This window comes from Amblyomma mixtum, chromosome 8, assembly GCF_055824585.1.
Source record: "Amblyomma mixtum isolate Tamu chromosome 8, ASM5582458v1, whole genome shotgun sequence".
NCBI lineage: Eukaryota > Metazoa > Arthropoda > Arachnida > Ixodida > Ixodidae > Amblyomma > Amblyomma mixtum.
The window spans coordinates 60907851-60924062 of record NC_143019.1 but is presented as its reverse complement, the minus strand read 5'-3'; the positions used below and the strand labels follow the sequence as shown (position 1 = coordinate 60924062).

General features: G+C 51.3%; 1 non-coding gene across 1 annotated transcript; it reads left to right on the top strand.

The window, feature by feature from the left end:
* Positions 1-15584: 15584 nt before the first annotated feature.
* LOC149332710 (signal recognition particle RNA) lies at positions 15585-15882 on the top strand. The gene has a single exon (XR_016285386.1).
* Positions 15883-16212: the final 330 nt, after the last annotated feature.

The window sequence follows — 16212 nt, the reverse complement described above, 5'->3', positions numbered from 1 at the left end:
TCTTCTTCTTCCTCTTCTTCTTCTTCTTCTTCTTCTTTGTAATGGCACATACCCACGTGGGGGGATTGGCCAAAGTATAGTGGTATAAATAAGGAAATCCACTATGCCACCTCTTTCTTCCTTTGTTCTTCCGCTCCGTCCTTTATCCCTTCCCTTACGGCACGGTTCGGGTGTCCACCAAGATATCTGAGACAGTTGCAGGGTCATTTCCTTTCCTGAAAAACCAGTTTTTTCAGCAAAAGGGAAGGCATAATTTGCAACCACTGACCAAGAACGAACTATGGAGAGCGTGTGGCAGGGTTGCGACACACATGCCCTCTGGTTTCTATTGACGCACCATATCGTACACGTATAGAGACGCCACTCCGGACAATCGCCAGGGCATGAGAAAGGCCCCGCTTGTATAAAAGCAAGCACAGATTCATCGCCTTCGTTTGAGGTCGTCAGTGGTTTCAAATGGATGAGGTCTCGATCGACGCACGGCGCAGTTTTCCCTTTCTGGAAGACGCCTTTGCGGGCAAACTTATACGAGACCTCCAAGCGTGTATGTTATTGTTGAGGTTCACTGAGCAGCCGAGAGATGCCAAGCGTGCGCATCCTGTTGCCTCTGTCGGGATGAAATGCGTTCAGAGCGTTGCTGTCACTCATAATGGAGCGGAAAAAGACACTGCCGATAGCTATCTTACGTCAGAGAGTGAAATGCGGCCTTCCTTCAACTCCAAGGATTTAAAGCGAAAGCAGCGAAGCTGATATGGAAGCTCGATACTTGAAAAAAAGAAACGAGGACAGTGATCACTGGAATGTAAGAGTATCCAAAGGTTTCGCAACAAAACTGAGAGTTGTTGCGTTGCGCAGTAGTTTTGTCACAGCGTAGAGGCACTGAAAGGTTTCTTCTTGTCCCATCTTCTCCTTTTGGATTCGTGCCATTCTCCTGGTTCACTAAGAATTAAGCCTAGCCAACTCGCCCACCAGCTCATATTGTACGAGTCAAAAGTTGTCTTCTATAGCTGGGTGTCGTAATTCTCTGAGCAGATGAATCCCGGTACAGTATTTTGCACAAATTTACTGTTAAAACCTCGATTTCTGCTTGCGAAATAAAGCTTCGAAATAACAAACAGCAACCAAGCCCAAGTGTTGCTGTGCAAGCCCGCGAGGCTTTATTTATAGTCGGATAAAACTTAAGTATGCAGTGAAGCGGACGGCCGCATAGCATTCCTCCGCAACAAAAAATAGCCCGCTGTAAAAACTCTTCTTGTTACCTACCTAAACAAGACACTAATCACAAGAAAGAAGGCTATGTGCTCCATAATTTTGACACCTGGCTTACTTAATATAGTCAAACATTAAGAAGCTGCTTCGTTTTCTTTTGTGATTGGTCAGAGGAGTAATACAGGAATAAAAATTGCCGACTGGACGAGTTGGTGGGACATTATTCGAAATGGCCAGTGTGAAAACAGACGGAAACAGGAGAAGAAACACTGACGACAGGCCGGGTGCTGTTATTGAAAGTATCTCGTGGAATTACAACAAAGCCCCCTCCCTTGTCCGACTGCAAAACGGTCAAATTATTGCGTTCCAGACACCTCGATACCTTTGCGAACGGGGGACCCGCCTTCTGCTCTCGGCTCACATTGTGGATGACGCAATCCACACCATCCCCGATGAGCCGTTCCTTGTCTTTGTCGCGGGAACGGTCAGCAATTTCTCTAACCAAATACAGGACACCACGGACTGTGTAAACAACTGATTTTTTTTTTTAAGTTGCATCCTACAATAGCTTGACTCAAAGATATTAAACCTTTTTGCGGAAGTTCCACCAAGCGCTACTTCTAATCTAAAGCAACTTCACGTGAAGACAGAGGAAATATATGGAAAACAATTTTGCGCTTAACAGGATATTGCTGCACATGAGAGCATTGCGGTGCAGTAATGCGCGGCTCAAATAGTCTAGCGGCGGGAAGACGTACCGCCTGATGAGTGCGCCTTGTCCAGTTTCCTTTCCTCAAATCAATTTCATTTATCTTTAGTGTCAGCTGTTATAGCTTGTATTGTTAACATGCAACACCTGTAATCATTCTACTACGTGGTCAAGTTCACCCTTAATATTCCTGAGCGACACTGCATTACGAAATAAAAAAATTCGTTGTGGCTTAGCTTGGTTAAGCCCGGTAATTGCGAAAGCAATATCCGTACCTACGCCATGGTACAGCTCGTAGTGTAGCTGGTGGTGTGCTTGTGGTTAGACTTGTGGCGATGCACCTGTTATACAATCCAATCCAATGCTATCCAATCCAATCCAATGTAATCGAATGTAATCTAATCTAATCTATTCTATTCTAATCCAATCCAATCCAGTCCAGTACAATCCAGTCCAGTCAGGCCGCCGTTCATGTGCACCGCCGTCGCACACGGACGGCGCGAGATCGCGAAGCAATGTTAAGCCGCTGGTGGTTGGCACAGCTACTGCTTTCTAGCGACGTGAGTCGAGCCTAATCTCTTCAGCGTAACGCCACAATCGCGCTCCTAGCGGAGAGCGCAGGAGTTAGGCGCCGGTGGTGGCACCGCCGCGGCTTGCGACGGCGCGAGTCGGTCGCCCTTCTCTTCGGCGTGATGTCACACACGACGTCACACAGAGGTCAACTAAAGGTCAATGGTGGCACCGCCGCGCCACGGCAAGGGCTGAAAGTGCAAGTAGTAAAGCTTTCGCTTTAAAACCATGCCGACACGGTTTGGTTTGGTTTGTGGGGTTTAACGCCCCAAAGCGACCCAGGCAGGCTATGAGAGACGCCGTAGTGAAGGGCTCCGGAAATTTCGACCACCTGGGGTTCTTTAACGTGCTCTGACATCGCACAGTACACGGGCCTCTAGAAATTCTCCTCCAAAGAAATTCAGCCGCCGCGGCCGGGATCGAACCCGCGTCTTTCGGGTCAGCAGCCGAGCACCATAACCACTGAGCCACCGCGGCGGCCATGCCGACACGCGCGAAGCTGGTTTCCCCAGCGCATGAAGACTCTGCTTAGCAAGTCTAGTTAAGCTGTTCTGTAGACTGGACGTTTATTGTTATTGCAGTGAAAGCCGTTATAGTTTTGGTTTAGTCATACAGCCCTGCATTCAATCATGGAAATCCGCAGCGTCAGCAGTAAGACCGTTAAATAACGAATGAATAATTTTAGATTAACTAAATAACTTATCTGAATTTAGGTAATGTTATTAAATTAGTTGTAATTTTATTAAATTACATGAAGACCACCACATGCCAACCGTGGCAAGTGGAAAAGTCGAAAGAGAAACCTGTCTAATTTTTGAAGTGAGGAGGCAGGAGGAACTAAGAAAGGGAACAGAGGAAGGAAGGAAGGAAGGAAGGAAGGAAGGAAGGAAGGAAGGAAGGAAGGAAGGAAGGAAGGAAGGAAGGAAGGAAGGAAGGAAGGAGGGAGGGAGGGAGGGAGGGAGGGAGGGAGGGAGGGAGGGAGGGAGGGAGGGAGGGAGGGAGGGAGGGAGGGAGGGAGGGAGGCAACGGGTGGCCTAGCGGCTTGGGAGGTTATGGCGAGAACGGGTTAATGCCCAACCGGATGGAGGCTGTCATTGGAAGAATCCAAAGGATGTCTTGTGTGGAAGGAGGAGGTTTTAACAAAGACAGAGGAATACACAATCTGAAGGTGGTTCCCCGGCAGAATGCAGGTCTATATGGCTAAACCAAACATATAACAGCCCACGATGAAAAACTGTAGCGCTCGAGACAAGGACACAACGAAGACGACAACACATGCGCTATGTTCTTCGTTGTGTCCTTGTCTCGAGCGCTGCAGTTTTTCATCATGAACAAGTTGACTCGCCCAAACACCCAACCTGATATAACAGCTTTCGCTGATTTGTGGGCTAGCCTAGCTCTACAAATATTTGTTTACTTTATAGTGTCATCAGCTCGTTTAAACGAGTCGGCAACAGCGCGAAGCTTGTTTCGTTTTTCTCGTTTCAACAATAGCCTCCCAGATCCGACAAAATAAGACACTGGTTTCTCATTTCTTCTTTTCGTTTTCGTGTGTCACTGATCCTTAAAAGCTTTTCTCTGACAAATGACAATTACAAAGCCAGCATTTTCGAGGCTCCTTATTTGCTTTCCCGACTCCACGTTTTGTTCTGTCGTCGCTGGTTAGTGCAAGAACTCTTGCTGGTATAATTTAAAAGGGATCCCTCAAAGCCTATGCGTCACTTCGGGACGTTCAGCTCCACAAATGACAAACTCCACTTGTCGGACCCCACCGCTGTGTTTGCCTGTACATTCCATTTCCTGACCCGTGTTTTCGTAGTTTTTTTCAAGCAATTTGTTCCTTTCTTTCCTCATAAATTGCCGCTCCCGGAACCCAGTTAACCAAAACGGCTTAAAACAAAGATTAACAGCTGCGATTAGCGCTTAGACCTGCCTATATCTTTGTGTCAGCTCTATTTCTTCCCGCCCATCGCACAGTACCGACAACAAAATAAGCCTGATCCATGCCAGCGCCTTTTCTCACTCCTACATATCGATCGCTTTTTCAGCATTGATTTCCGCCAGTGTCCATTAAGCACTACACGCGCACCGTCGCTACAAATGTGAATTGATGGCTGTGTCGGCTACGCACTATGCGGCCGCAGATAGGAAATAATGGATCCGGGCAACGAGTATGGAAAGCAGTGAGCACCCTTGAGAGGGCCGCTGTCTGGGGGTGGAAACTAATGAACAAGTGGTGGCAATTCCTAACCAAAGCTCGAGCAGTTACGTTACACGTCGTGGGAGGAGGCTTCACGCAGCGAACACTCGAAATACACGCATATTATTAGAATACGCGTTGTTTCATTTATAAGCTTTGTCATTCTTATCCTTCTCTGCATTCTATAAGCACGAGGCTGGAATCAGCATGCTAGCCGCCGGGAAATAAGTCTGCTACTTTCCTTCGCTTCGCTGAAGCTTTCTTTTTTTTTTTTTGCTCATCAGTACGCCGAAGATAAATAGGCACAATTTTTGGCCCCATCCATTTTGGTGTTTGTATCATGACTTCCAGATGTAATAATAATAATAAACTTCGAGGACACTTAATCTCCGCCTTTAAAGTATGACGCGAAAGCGTGAATATATTTTTTTTTAAATTTTCGTTTAAAATGTTACAAAAAACAGGGCTAAACATATCCAGAGGAAACTTACAATCTCTCAGAGGAACATTCCGGCACTGGCGTAATTCTTTAAAATGGTCTTGCACATGGTCAGAGGTCTTCCCAAAGCTTCGCATCGACGCTTTATGGGTGAGGTTTCCTGGACTGGAGGCTGCACTGGGGGGTTATGGGAGGGGAAAATAAGGAGATGCACATCCTATAACTGTCTCCTATAATGATAGGCACCACCGCGACGGGGCTGTACTGGGGAAGGGAAAAAAGAATATGGAATAAGTGGTGGGTGGGTCTGGAAAAAGGGACCGGGGAATGGCAAATGAGCGTAAGATGGAGCTGTAATTGAGGTCCAAAGGCAGAGACGGACGCGGACAAAAGCGCGCGTTTAAGAGGAGAGCACGGTGGACAGCGGGACCCGGCGAAAGCAGCGGCCGGGGCAAGAGCAGCGAGGCGCAGAACGGGGTGAAGCGGTGGCGGCAGAAGCGGAGGAGTCCGGGGCGGCATCCCCGTGGACGCGACAACGCAGACTACCGCCCTCAGATAGCGAAGTGCACTTCCTACCCGCCCCGTGTACGCCGACGACTGCGGCCAACCATTACAAAAAAGTTTTAGACAGTCTATAGACAGTCTGTAGACGTCCGTCTATAAAGTCTATACACTGTCTATAGACAAAAGTCTATGGGCAATAAAAATGCCATAAACAGTCTATAGACAATCTATAGGTTTATGGCCATACACTTTTAGTAGACTTTTGTCTATAGACAGTATATAGACTATGAATAGACAAAAAGCAATATTTATAAGAAGTCAATAGAGTCGGGAAGAAGTCTGTACACTGTCTATAGACCACTTTTATAAAGGAACCCCGGGACACGCACACCAGCCCGAGAACCACCGCACGAAGCGCCGGAACGGGCGCCGTCCCAGCGAAAAAGCGTCGAGGGCTAAAAAAGAAGTGGCAGGTTCAAATATAGAGCCGCCAGAGAGATAAGCCGGTTATAGGAGCGCGCGGTGAAATTAGCGAGCATACAAGGCGCGCGAGTAAGGCAGTCATGCAGGCACCCCATCGCATTTAGAATACCGCATGTGCGAATGGCGGGCAAATGAATTGCGCGCGGTGTGATTAGGCCGCCAGAGAGGCGAGCTGAGAAGGAGAATGGCGCGAAGTAGCTGAAGGGCGCGAAAGTGCGCAAGAAGCGGAAACCGCCAGCCCAAGAACGACCCGGAGAATGCGCCGCAACGCGCGCCGCCAGCGTGAAAAGAGCCGACGAGGGCGAAGAAGTCCCGGGAAGGCATGGGGATGGAAGCGGGCCAAAGTGGCGCGCAGAGAAGAAAGCGGGAAAAAGACGGCGTGCGAGAGATGCCATTAGGGCAAAAGAGAGTAGCAGGCACACGAGGTATAGCCTTTGTCAAAAGTTTGGAGCCCAGGGGGTTTGCTTCTGAAGCACACTGTCTGGTTAGTAATGCATCTCCAGCGCTCCAAATTTCCTGAAGGTAAGAAGATTTCTGGTCCTGCTTCGTCCAATGAGTAGGACTACCACGAATGTTACAGGAGTCCCACTGCCAGGCTTAGAAGCAAGCCCCCTGGGCTCTAAACTTTTGACAAAGACTGTACGTGCAAGAGAGATCACCGTTCGTCCAGAGTCCAGAGCGAGTCGTCTGAGCAGCAGACACACGCGAACAAAGCACTGTGGTTATCCGTTCGAGGGTGGTGGAGAAAGTCTGCTGGGTAAAACCACTGCTATGCAGGGGCGCAGGAAGGTTGCTGCTGAGAGACCGCCGAGAAGGAGATGCAGCAAGGTTTATCCATGGATGAAAGTTGAGTAATACAGGGTGGCGGGCCGATGTTGGGCGCGCATCGTAGAAATTGGGGTCTTTGTCGTCTCCTGTGAGCGGAAACAAAGGGCCTGTGTGAGAGACGCCGACCGCCGACGTGTGTACCCGTCGCCGGCGCGAACGAGACTTGTATCGACGCTTTATCGTTTCTTTCAACCTAGCACACCGCCCCAGCCCATCCTTTCGCCCCGAATTTCCTTTCTTTCTTACTTTTTTTTCTCTTTGTTCAATTCATGTTTCTACTTTTACTTTACGCTCTGCACCCCTTGCTATGATTTCTCAGGAACCCTTGGCTTCACCCTCCTACCCCTCTTTCCTTTCGCGTTTCCTCAGAACCATCTCCTTTTTCTGAAATTACAAGTATCATCACGTTAACTTAGTCAAACCAAACTCAATCAGCACCGCTGTGTCATCAGTCTTACACGAGTGTGTAATCTGCGTAATTTTTTTTAAACTCTCCTTCACCCCAGGTCGCTTCACAAGTATTTTCTATGCTTAAAAAAAACAATAAAAAAATTGCCGACGATTACTTTACTTCCTAATGCGAAATTGGCACCCAGCACATCAGCTGTTTCAGCTTTTCGATAGATTGAGGCAAAGAATTAGAGCACGGCATGTGTGTTCAATTACAGACAGCTCGTTGTTTTTCACACATATTCCTTCCTCAAGAAACACTCCGCTAACAGTTCTTGATTGTCATGAAGGAAGCTTCGTGGTCGGAGAAATGGCTATGTGCTCGACTTGCTGCACCAATGTCTGGTTCTCAAAGAAGAGGTATATGCAAGTATTCCTCGAGGTTGTCACAGCTTGGGAGGCGTTGCGAGCGAAAGGAAAGGGATGTTCTCCTGCAGAGGAGTCCACCGCAGCTGCTGTCGCTTCATCACCCGTGCAGGCAGCGTCCACCCATACGGCGTCCGGCTGGGGGCCGTACGCCCCCAGCCGGTTCTTTAAACCGGGCTCAGGTGGCCTCGGATCGGGGATTCACGAAGGATCGCATGCACTCATTCAGTGAGCTGACCCAGGCAACAGAGTTATTCCCGATGAATTTGACCTCTCGGAAGACTCCTGCACGTCTGCGCCGGGCACTAGCGGACTGGGGAGTCTTAACAACGTAACCCCACCCTCCGCCTCCGACCATGGCCCCCAACCCTAAGTCGCGAGCAAGAACAACTCAGCCGCTTACACTAACGCAGTGGAACTGCCGTGGTCTCAAGAATCGCACGAAGCGGACTCATCTCCGCCTCTATCTTGAGACCTTTGAGTTCCTCGTTGCCGTGTTTGCCCTTCAGGAACCCGGTGCCGGGGCCAAACTAACAAACTACACTACATTTCAACACAACCCGCAGACATGTATACTTGTTCACAAGCAGTATACTGCGCAGGAGGTCACGCTCCCCACAACACCGCCTTTCCCATACACGATGGTGTCAGTGCTGCCCCTAAAGCGGTCTGACCCACCTGTACACATTCTAAACATTTACTGCCCACCTAAACTTAAGAACGTCACGTTCAATGAAATTTTCACCCAAGCTATGCAGGTGGCTGGAAGGGATCCCCTTCTGATCGTCGGGGATTTCAACGCCCCGAGCAGGCTATGGGGGTACCCCCGGGAGGACAGACGTGGGAGGAAGCTTGCGGAACTTCTTTCCACACTTGGACTCACTTTACACACTGACCCCGCCAACCCAACACGTGTCGGCAATTCGATTCAACGAGATACTTGCCCGGACCTCACATTTACACGCAACATACGCCATGCCGACTGGCTGAATACAGAGGACACTCTGGGTAGTGATCACTGTATAATCAACACAACCATTTACATGCGTCCCCTGAAACGTCCACTAACACAAGCTCGTGTCCCGGACTGGACGACTTTCCGCACCTCTCTACCCATCGTAGACCCCCTCCAGTCGGGATACGACGCATGGTCCAAATCGCTCACGTCTACACTCACACAACACGAAAAGCTGATACAGCTCACAGAAACACAAACGGACGTGGACAACCACTTGCTCCACCTTTGGGAGGCCCGCCGCAGCCTCACCAAACGATGGAAGAAACAGAAACATAACAGACGCCTAAAGAAACGCATCCTCGAACTCACACAACAGGCAGCAGAATATGCTACTCAGCTAGCCGACACTAACTGGGTGGACCGGTGCAACGCGGCTGCGCGCCAGATGTCTGGCCGCAACACGTGGCGCCTATTCCGCGCTCATTGATCCAATACAAACACGCACGGAAACCCAACGCCACTTACATAGGGCCTTGCACAACTTTAAAGGATCGACAACACAGCTAGCGCACACGCTCAGGGATCGATACCTGTGCACCACTAAGGACCCCCGGCCGGCGGCGTACTCTTATGCAGGCGAAGAGAACATGGAGCTGGACACTCCGTTCCAGCTCCACGACCTCCGGGCGGCCTTAAGCAAGATGAAGCGGGGCACTGCACCCGGGCGCGACAAGGTTACGGTCAAGCTCTTGGCCAACCTTCCCGACGCAGCCTACGCCGCGCTCCTCAAATACATCAATAGCATTTGGGACGGAGAGACTCCTCTCCCTCTCGATTGGAAATCGGCTCTCGTGACCTTCATTCCGAAGGCCGGCAAACCTATTGATGTGGAGAACCTTCGCCCCATCTCCCTCACGTCTTGTGTCGGCAAGCTGATGGAGACGATGGTGCGTGACAGACTCTCCGATTATCTCGAAACACAGCACATTTTCGCGGACACTATGTTCGGTTTTCGTCCTCACAAGTCAGCACAGGATATACTTCTGCAGCTCCACCACGACATTTTAGATCCTGTAGAATGTCCCCACAACGACAAGGTGGTCCTGGCCTTGGATCTTAAAGGCGCATTCGACAACGTCAAACATGAAGTAATCCTGGACCACCTCAGTAACACCAACTGTGGCCACAAAACATTCCATTACATAAGACAATTTCTTACAGACCGTCAAGCCTATATACGCATACAAGATGCGGAACACGGGCCATACACCATCGGCTCGAGGGGAACACCTCAAGGCGCGGTCCTGTCTCCCCTGCTCTTCAATTTGGCAATGCTTCGTCTTCCCTCCAAATTGTCTTCTCTGCCCGGGATACATCACGCTCTTTATGCGGATGACATTACAATCTGGGCCACGCAAGGTAACCTGGGCCACATGGAGTCCTGCCTGCAAGCAGCGGCAACCCTAGTCGACGACTACGCGGCCTACTGCGGACTCCAGTGTGCCCCAGCTAAATCAGAATTTGTGCACTTACGTCCCTCCCCTCGGGACACAACACCGCTTCGCATCAGTCTCCCCTCGGGACCGATCCGGGAGGCCAAGGAGATCCGCGTCCTTGGCCTCTTCATACACCACCAACGCAGAGTCGACACCACCCTAGCCAAACTTCGCACGGTGGGAGACCAGGTGGGCCGCATGGTCCGCCGGGTCTCCAACAAGCGGGGCGGATTACGAAGCAAGGATGCACTGCGGCTTGCCCATGCTTTCGTAACGAGTAGAATCCTCTACTCAACTCCCTACTTGCACCTGCGCAAACACGATGATGACCAACTGGAGGTCATCCTGCGGAAAGTCATCAAGCGGTCTCTCGATCTCCCGGTCACCACGTCCAACCAGAGGCTTCTGGCTTTGGGCGTGGTGAACACATTTAGGGAGCTTCGAGAAGCCCACTTAGTCAACCAATACACGCGTCTTTCACAGACCACGTCCGGTCGCCGCCTCTTGGACCGGCTACACATCAAACATGACTACCACATTGAGGAAAGGGAGAGAGTGCCAGAACCCTGGAGACGCGCCCTCCGGGTCCGACCCCTTCCCCGCAACATGTCCAGAGAAGACCATAGCGGTCGTCGCCAGGCGCGCGCGGAAGCGTTGGCGCGATACTATGGTAACCAAGAACACGTGTATTACGTGGACGTTACCGGCCCACACCACGGGGGGTGGTACACGGCCGCAGTCGTACACAACACAAACACAGTTAACGGGCTCACTTTCAAAGCCTACAACGCAACACACGCGGAGGAGATTGCCATTGCTCTGGCTCTCACGAATCCCAAGTCAAAACACATCATCACCGACTCGCGAGGGGCCTGTCGGAACTACGAGTTGGGCTCGGCTCCCCTGCTTGCCTGGCGCATACTGGAATATAGCTGTCGATGCGAAGATCCAACTCCACGCAACCTGATTTGGGCCCCCGGTCACCAGGGACTCCAGGGAAACGAACAGGCCGATCAGGCCGCCCGCGCACTCTCTCCCCGGGCTATCTCCCTGTCCTTAGAAGGGTACTCCCAATCAGACAATCTGGCCCTTACATTCAAACAAATCACCGATTACTACAAGGAGGAGCACCGGCGCTACCCGGCCCCTTGTAAGGGTCTGGATCGCGCTGACGAGCGCCTCCTCATCAAAATTCTTACTAACACTGTGCTGTGCCCGGCGGTGCTTAAACACTTCAATACATCCTTTGATGGCGCGTGCCAGTTCTGTGGGGAGGTGGCTGACACCTTCCACATGGTTTGGGCGTGTCAGTCAAACCCATCTATCCCCCCCCCAACCTCAACCCCACCAGAGAGGACTGGGAGGCGGCCCTGCTCGGCTGTCAAGACCTAAAAAGCCAACAGGCTTTGGTTCAACGGACGCGGGCGGCGTTGCTTGCCAATGGGGCACCGGAATAGGGGCTCCACCCAGTATTGTAAGGGGAAAGGGCCAATAGGGTCCTACCCCAATCATCTTTCTGTAAAAAACTTAATTTCCCATAAATGTTTTTCACCACCACCACCCAGGCATACAGAGCCTCTCGCCAGCTCTACCCCCCGCCCCACCCCTCCCTAGATAACAGACACGCAACACTCTGGCGCAGATTACAAACACATACTCTCCCCTCGCCCCTTACCCTAACCCACTATCATCCCTCCTTCCCCACTCCTGCTTGCGCCCTATGCCCACAACCCTTCGCTTCTTCCCTCCACATCCTTTCCCTCTGCCCGGCGGACCCTCCCCCGCGGGACCTAGAGAACCTCAAGACCTGGGAGGACTGGGAGACCCTGCTGCATTCGGAGGACCCGGCAGTGCAGACCATCGCCACTGGCCGTGCTGCCAGTGTTATGGACCTCAGGAACATAAACACTTGAGTGCAGTGGGGTCGTGCGGGGACCCTGGGGCGTGCCCCGAATTCCTTTGTAAATAAAGTTTTCTCTCTCTCTCTCTCTCTGTTCTCCTGCATGAGTGGTAAGGAATTCCTGTTTGTCTTTACATCTACATTGAAGTCCACACCCACCCTGCCACCCTGGCAGGTGGCAGTTAATGGTTTATCGCGAGAGTTCGCTCATCGTTGTCAGCGCTAACGCATACGGCTAGCCCACATCTCTCTTCCATCACCCCACGTACCTATAAGCACCATTCAGGCGTCCACTGACCCGGGGAGCGAGTTATGCGCACTTCCTTTCCTTAAAATGGCACAACGTTGTCAATGCTAACGCACGCAGCGCCCATCTGTCACTACCGTCACATAGCTTAAAGCCCGATTCAGGCGCCCACTGTTCCAAGAGGGCAGTTATGTGCCTTGCTTCTTTTTCAGGTGTCCACGGAGATGTGTGAGGCAGATAGTGCGCCATTTCCTTACCTCAAAAACCAATTTACCCATTTTGTCCTCTCCTTTCCAAGCTCCCACTCCATTGGTTTCGCAGCTTAAATTGCAGCTAAGGTGTCCACTGTTGGTTACAACGGACAATGGCAACGGCCGGCGACAGACAACGGCGACGGCGACGCCGCGAAACGCGGAAACGGGCGCCAAAGAGCTGCGCTCTAAAACAATTGCACCGGGTCACATCAGTCAAATAGGTTAATATGATCGCACATTAGAAAGTTAAAGGGCTCTAACTAACAAAATCATCAGAAAGATGGCGACATCGAGATTCAGCCCCATAAATTTTAGCAAGCACAGGTCAGCCTTTTCAGGGTATGCTGCAGGGTATACCGTCTGTATAGCAGCTTTCTGGGCAAGTTTATTATAGCTTTGGGATGCATTTCCTTTATGGCATTTCTATATATTTTGTTAATCGATACTAAATGCGCTGTGCGTTATTGACTGCATTTATCTGTTTTTGTGGGGCTTCTGTACGCGCAGAATAAAACTTCAATCCTGGCAGGACCTTTACTCTATTCCATGATCCGGAGACCACTCAAACCATCCTCCTGTCCGGAAAGGAAAGGCAACATTGCTTAGGCAGCATTTTAAAACGCATGCCCAGCTAGCACTTCAATTTTATCTTTTTCTCTTCATGTCTGGCTCGCTCAGGACCTGACTGGTTGTTAGTATGCCTCGCTTCTTCAGTGTTTGTCAATGTTTTGGGGCGACATGCAATCCATGTGCAGCCTAGGAGACCTCAGTTCCGAAAAGTGTCGAAAGAGAGCAGCACGAGGACAGTTTCTGAGCTCGCCGAGACGCTCCGAAACATATTCGCCCATTTGCTCTTTTTCAGAGCGCAGCTCTTTGGCGCCCGTTTCTGCCTTTCGCGGCGTCGCCGTCACCGTCGCCGTTGTCCGTTGTAACCAGCAGTGGACACCTTAATCGCGCTTTAAGCTGCGAAATCAATAAAGCGGGCGCTTGGAAAGCAAAGGAAAGGCGCATAACTGCCCTCTTAAAACAGTGGACACCTACACGCAACACTCTGGCGCAGATTACAAGCACACACTCTCCCCTCGGCCCTTACCCTAGCCCACTATCATCCCTCCTTCCCTACTCCGGCATGCGCCCTATGCCCAGAACCCTTCGCTTCTTCCCTCCACATCCTTTCCCTCTGCCCGGCGGACCATCCCCCGCGGGACCTAGAGAACCTCAAGACCTCGGAGGACTGGGAGACCCTGCTGCCCTCGGAGGACCCGGCCGTGCAGACCATCGCCACCAGCCGGGCTGCCAGTGTTATGAACCTTAGGAACATAAACACTTGAGTGCAGTGGGGTCGTGCGGGGACCCTGGGGCGTGCCCCGAATTCCTGTTGCAATAAAGTTTTTTTCTCTCTCTCTCCCTTATTCGGAATAGGCTTCCAAGGGCCGCCGCGGTGGCTCAGTGGCTATGGTGCTCGGCTGCTGACCCGAAAGACGCGGGTTCGATCCCGGCCGCGGCGGCTGGAATTTCTTTGGAGGAGAAATTCTAGAGGCCCGTGTACTGTGCGATGTCAGTGCACGTTAAAGAACCCCAGGTGGTCGAAATTTCCGGAGCCCTCCACTACGGCGTCTCTCATAGCCTTAGTCGCTTTGGGACGTTAAACCCCATAAACCAAACCAAACCGACAGAGAGACAGCCCGAGAAGGGAGTGCGCGGGCGGCCCGATCGGCCTGTTCGTTTCCGTGGAGGCCCTGGTGACCGGAGGCCCAAATCAGGTTACGCGGAGTTCAGAGCTCAGTCTCTCATTGGGGCCGATCCGGGAGGCCAAGGAGACCCACGTGGTTGGCCTCTTCATACACCACCAACGCAAGCCCGACATCACACTAGCCTAACTTCCTATGGTGGGACATTAGGTGGGATGTATGATCCACCGGGTCTCCAACAAGCTGGCGGATTACGAAGCACCAGATGCACTGCAGCCTGCCCATGCTTTAGTAAGGAGTAAAATCCTCTATACGACCCGCTGCTTGCACCTGTGCAAACACGATGATGACCAACTGGAGGTGCCGTAGGGGAGGGCTCCGGAATAATTTCTACCGCCTGGGGATCTTTAACGTGCACTGACATCGCAAAGCACACGGGCGCCTTTTGCGTTCCGTCTCCATCGAAACGCGGCCGCCGCGGTCGGAATCGAGCCCGGATATTCCGGATCAGTAGCCGAGCGCCATAACCACTGAGCCACCGCGGCGGCTCTTTCTTCCTTTCTTCTCTGAATCCCTCCTTTATCCCCTACCTTAGAGCGTGGTTCAGGTGTCCACTTATATGTAATACAGATACTGCGCCATTTTCCTTTCACCAAAAACCAACCAACGACCAACTGGAGGTCATTCAACGGAAAGTTATCAAGTGGGCTCTTGACCTCCCGGTCGTTACGTCCAACCAGAGACTTCTGGCCCTGGGCAGGTGAACAGCTTCCGGGAGCTTATAGAAGCCCATTTAGTCAACCAACACACGGATTTTGACATCACGTCCGGTCACCACCCTTTGGACCGGCTACACATCAAACACTACTACCACATTGAGGAAAGAATGTGCCAGAACCCTGGAGACGCGCCCTCCGGGTCCGACGTCTTCCCCACAACATGTCCAGAGGGGAAAAAGAAGGGGTGGAAAGATGTAGTTTGAGTGCAAATTGAACACGAGACGTGCATGACAATTTTTTTAGCGGATCTCGGAGTCCATAAGGTAACTTTGTAAGACTTTGCGTGATGCTCCCCAGATGGAGCGAACGTACTACTCCTTAATTGTGCTTGATTTGCATACCACACGTGTTTTCGTATTCACAAAATCGGGAACACAGGGTCACCATTCTAAAAAATGGCACTAATACTGCAATATGTCGAATTTTCGCATCAGGAACCTGCGTGGTGACAATAATAAGCCATTGGTAAATATAAAACCCCGCAATTTGAAGGCCGCCATCGCTGGGGGTTGTGGCGGGCTCCTGTAATCCAGCTGCTTGGAGGCCGGCGCTAGAGGACGGGTTGAGGCTGGGAGCCCTTCCCCATGTTGGCCCATGTTGATCGGGTGTCCGCGCTAAGCTGGGCGCCGATATGGCGACCCCAGGGGAGCCCGGGGTGGCCAGGTCGCCTAAGGAGGAGTGAACCGGCCCAGGGCGGAAACGCAGCAGGCAAAAACTCCCGCGCTGAGCAGTAGTGGGATAGCACCTGTGAATGGGCGGCATGGTGTAGCCCGGTCAATAGACTCGGACCTAGCGCCTTTTTTTATCTTTGCGTGCTGGTTTAATAAAACGCTCCGCGTGTTCTATCTTGTACTTTATTTTCCTTCAGCTGTCTGCAAGTTCCCCGTTTCATGAAGGGCAGTGGATCGTAATCTCATGAATGCGACTTTTTTTTTTTCGTCTCCTACACTGCCTTTTTTATAATTGTCCTGCCTCTCATGTTCCATCGCCTGACTGACGACTTTTTGTACCCATTCAGTGTATCGTTGTAGCCCTTTATTTTTTTTCTCTTCGCAAATTAGACCTCCACAGAGGGCGCCCATGTAAACACATACAGGAGCATAAAGCTTGGTATTGCTAGACAAAGGCA